Below are 4,852 nucleotides of genomic sequence, written 5' to 3' on the forward strand. Positions count from 1 at the left end.
GGCCTAACCGTTCTCTTTGCCTGTGGGGCCTACTGGGCCTTCTGCGGGCCTGAATCCTGGCCCATGGATGGGTTTCAAGTCGTATTCAGGCCGTGGTGGCCCAGTAGGTGGCATAATTTTTTTTCTCTGTTTTTTGTTTTCTCTTTTGCTTTATTTGTTTTGTTTTGTTTCTACTTACAACAAAAAACTTATTTATTTTATTTCTAATTACTTATGTATTTTACTTTAATTATTTTATTTTTATTATTTTACTGCTGTTATTTTTATTTATTTTACTGCTGCTATTTTTATTTAATTTATTAAGGTTTATTTATTTTAGTTACTATAGTTTATTTTATTTTATTTTATTAAGGTTTATTTATTTTTATTTATTTTATTAAGGTTTATTTATTTTATTTACTATAAAAAAATGAACATAGATGCGCCTATAGAGAAAATTCAACCTAAATTCATAATAAATTTCTATGAAATTCAAAGAAATTTACTGTGAATTTAGGTCAAATTCCTGTGTAAGGGCATCTATTTTCACTTTGAGAGGAGCTCAACAAGGCAGAGAGGGACGGGCTTATAAACTAGTGTGAGCGCCCTTCGGTTGGCGAGGTGGGACTAAACACTGGTCGCAACTAGGACCAGCCCTTTAGTCCCGGTTTGTGGTATGAACCGGGACTAAAGGGTGGTGGGCCAGGAGCATGGCCCATTGGTCCCGGTATGTCCCACCAACCGGGACCAAAGGGTCCGGACGAACCGGGACCAATGCCCCCACGAGGCCCGGCAGGCCCCTGGCCGCACGAACCGGGACCAATGCTCACATTAGTCCCAGTTCGTGACTGAACCGGGACTAATGTGAATATTGCCCTGTGACCAAAGCCCAGTTTTCTACTAGTGATTATTTGAAAACATACAAACAGCAACCATAATTAGGTATCATTTCACAAAGCAGGACTTTCAGTCATCATTATTTAAATTCTACAATACTATCTAATGATATCAAATAAACTTATGTGACTGGTCGGCAATAGCATGAGTGAAGATGGTGTGATATGTTCCAACCAGAAACCTAGACTAGTGATTTGGCAAGTATCACATCTATAGCTGAAAAGACATTGTACCTTACTTAACTAACTAAGCTCATTCCATAATTAAGTTTCCCCTTGCTGACTATTTTATAGGAAGCGAGACAATGTAAGGCACGCATACAGTATTTCATAAATTGTTTTACCTAATCTAGCCACAAAAAGTCTTGTCTCACAGAAGCATTATGGCTCTTTTCACATGCAAGAAAAGTGCTATTTTGTACTACCTCTGAAACTAAATATAAGACGTCTGCAAAAAAGGTCTTATGTTTAGTTAGAGTTAATACAAATTAGGTGGGAAAAAAGAGAGGCCTATGATAGATAGGAAAAATATTCATGAGTATAATTAAAATTTTCTGCCTCGTAGCAATTCCAACATGGCACCAGTAGTCTTCTACTCTCTCCGATCCATAAAAAGTGTCTCAGTTTTAAACTAAGGTTGAACTAGCCATAGTGCAAAACTGTGACACTTGTTTCGGATCAGAGGGAGTAGTTTTTAGTGTCATAAGTTATGATGTCACAGCTGTAAATTTAGAATATATGTACATAAACTAAACTTGAATGTAGTACAACACAAGTGACAAACTTGTACCTTGTGTGGTCATTTGACATTGCAGTCATTATGTAGCGTCGCCACTGCCTGGAACAATCCAGTTTCTATAACCCGAGATTCTGCAATATATATTGGTAATTTAGATCACCAAACACCAATATTTCAAATGTATGCGTACTGAAATTAAATTTACTCCATAGACAGATTGTCATCTCCATAAGCCAATACCTTGGGTAGAACGGAGAAGTTTAATTTAAGTTATGCACTTACAAATCACACAGTAGATCGGCTGCCAGTGATACGGTGATCTAACCAAATGGTTCTTCTCTGAATATGAACTCTCTAAGATAACTTGAAATATGGAGAAATTGACGGACGTTGGTATTGACAATACATTTAATTAACAAATAAACTTTGTTAGGGGAAATGGTTCGTATTTCAAGTAAAAGATTACTGTCCAAATTGGCAAGGTAATTTTTCAATAGTAATTAGTTGAATTTCAACAAAAAAAATGCCGCAAAGTCAAACACTGTGTAGCCAGTTTCATACATGTATAGGCATCCAAGTTTTCCTCCCTCGCAGAACAACTATAGTAGTACGAAACAAATAGCCGCAACTACACCTAGTAATATGACAAAACAAATAGCTGCAACTACACCTAGAAATATCCGTTTAACTTCTAGCTGCTGTATCTTGCATTATACCGTAGGAATAAGGCAAAGCTCATCTAAGGAAATTTAATCAATACAAATACAAGAAACATGAGCCCATAGAGCCGCAAAAAACTACAATAAGTGCCAACCAGTAATCAGAGATGAATCAATGTGAAATTAGAACTATGAAAAGAAAATCAGCTTACGTGACTAAGCTATGGGACTGGATTGGATGGGATGAGGCAAATGGCTAATCGGCCATGCTACAATACGTACCATCACCATCACTATAGAGCCGCCGTTCTGCTGCTGTGCATCTGGGAGTCGCCGCGCCGCCATTGTGCATCTGGGGTGGCCGCACAACCACTGTACGTCTGGGAGTCGCCGTGACGCCCTTGTGCATCTGAGAGTCGCTGCACTGCCACTGTGCATCAGGGAGCTGCCATCAAACCTCCGATTTTTTGCCCCATTGAGGAGACACCACCCCTGCCCCTGCACTGTTGATTACTAACCGAAATTCTTATCCAGTGAGGGGAGATCATTGATGATGGACGCCTAGAACTGGGGATGGCACAAGACAATAGGGAAACAATGCAGGGGATATGCGCTAGGCAGAGCCGCAGAGGTTCAAAAGGGACTAGGCGCTTTGTATCTTTGAATCTTTGATATTTTCTGTAAACCTGCAAGACCATAGTTCACTAAGTAGCAGCTTAAAATTCACATACTAGTGGAGAATAAAAGATGTAGTGCGGCATCACACAAAGCATTTTCGTGGTGATGCATCCTTCTGATATAAGAATCACTGTCAAAGGATTGAAGAAATAATGCGCAAGCACCCCTGTTTCCATGGCAACTAAATTCTCTCCTAACAAGCATCATAAGATGCAAGCATTGATATCTAAACAAGACTAGTGAATAATCATCTAAAAACAGTTTGTTCTGCAGTATAATTTGGCACTCTAGAGTACAATAGACATCTAGAGAAGTACATATGGATACCATACGTGCAAACACAATTTTGGTCTGCACAACTAAGACTGAGGGTCAGCAGCAAGAACATGCATGAAAAATTAGAGGAACTGGTTTCCTGAAAAAAAAAAGGAGGATCACTAGCCATGACATAAGTACAGCAGTACCACTATTCATGGACCAATTGAATTGTAAGGGGACAGACATGCTCCAATCTAGTACCTAATTGCTCCATCCATGGAACAAGTGGAATATTGCAGAAGTTGGGGCACCAAATACCGATGGAATTATAGAAGCCACCATGTTTTTAAATTAAAGGGAACTGATTGTTGGGGATAAGATAACAATCACCTTCTTGGGGGAGATGAGTCTTGGTGAGTTGTCGGGTAAGCTGTAGGCAACCATGGCAGCCTACCTGGGAGAGAGTAGCTGCGGTTGTTAGTGTATCCAGTCGCAAACCACGACTCCACGACAGCGAAGGACAGAAAGGGTAAGAACAGAGGGGAGAAATGCCTTACTGAACCATAGACGTCGGAGTAGAGGTCGCCGAGGCGGAGTAGTGTCATGGAGCGCGAGCCCGCAGCCGCGCATTCGAAGACGCGGGGTTAGTGGACCGACAAACCGGAGGCGCAGGAGCGCCGACGACCCGAGGGCGCCTAAGATTACCGTGGGGGCGCGTGCAAGGGCGCGAAGGACGTCGCGCCGGAGGAGAGGAAGCTGGTCCGGCGAAGGGAATCTGGGCCGGCGAGGGGCGGTGAAAGTGAAGCTGCGCGGAATAGGAGATGGTGGCGGCATCATTGTTGTCGTTGACATGGAGCACGGGTGAGAGATGTGAATCAGGAAAGCGAGGTGGTGGGGATTTTTTTTATTGCTTGGATCGCTGATATTTTCGCTGATATTGACCGCTGCTACGCCTAATCCGGCGGATGGAAACCAAAGATAAACCGCCTCGTCCACCGTTCGATGAGGTAAATCACAGCCGCTCACTAGTCTACCCCTCCATAAGATACTAGTATACGTCGCAGTGCGGTCGCAGCCCCCGCATCTGGCTCTGGCACTTCCCGTACATCACTTTAGACTCCAGCAAGGATAGCCATCGGCCGGCTCACAGGCTCACAGCGCCTGAACCATCGCACGTTCCTGGAGCAGATTGTAAATCTTGAAGCAGCGTCTTTTCCATGGTAGCACCGGCATGCACCTCCGACGGCGCCTCATAGCACTACTTGAAAAAATCCTCACAACACGACGGCGTCTATTGCAGCATGGCGGCGACCATCCCATAGCGCCAAACCGCAACTCCAGATGACCATCACAACAGCGGTGGCAGCTTTAGACGCCCATTGCAACGAGGTGGCGACCATCACAACATCGGCGTGCGGCTTCGGACGCCAATTGCAGAACGGCAGTGACCATCACAATACCGACGCGCGGCTCCGGACGCCCATTGTAGCACGGTCACGGTGGTCACCATCACAACACCAGCATTGCTCCGGACGCCCATTGCAGTTGGGCGACGACCATCACAACACCGGCGCGCGGCTTCGGACACCCATTGCAGCACGGCGAGGACCATCACAACACCAGTCCGCGGCTTCAAAAGCCCA

The 4,852-nt window shown here is 43.9% G+C and overlaps 1 long non-coding RNA gene across 1 annotated transcript; it reads right to left on the minus strand.

Annotated features, from left to right (window-relative positions):
- Nucleotides 1–1,108: 1,108 nt before the first annotated feature.
- Nucleotides 1,109–4,056, minus strand: LOC123175232 (uncharacterized). The gene is made up of 4 exons (XR_006487731.1): nucleotides 3,767–4,056; nucleotides 3,600–3,663; nucleotides 2,562–2,959; nucleotides 1,109–1,745 (listed from the first exon to the last, which is right to left on the minus strand). It is a non-coding gene; the product is annotated as an uncharacterized lncRNA (long non-coding RNA).
- Nucleotides 4,057–4,852: the final 796 nt, after the last annotated feature.

The sequence above is a fragment of the Triticum aestivum genome, chromosome 1D (assembly GCF_018294505.1).
Source record: "Triticum aestivum cultivar Chinese Spring chromosome 1D, IWGSC CS RefSeq v2.1, whole genome shotgun sequence".
In the NCBI taxonomy this organism is placed as follows: domain Eukaryota; kingdom Viridiplantae; phylum Streptophyta; class Magnoliopsida; order Poales; family Poaceae; genus Triticum; species Triticum aestivum.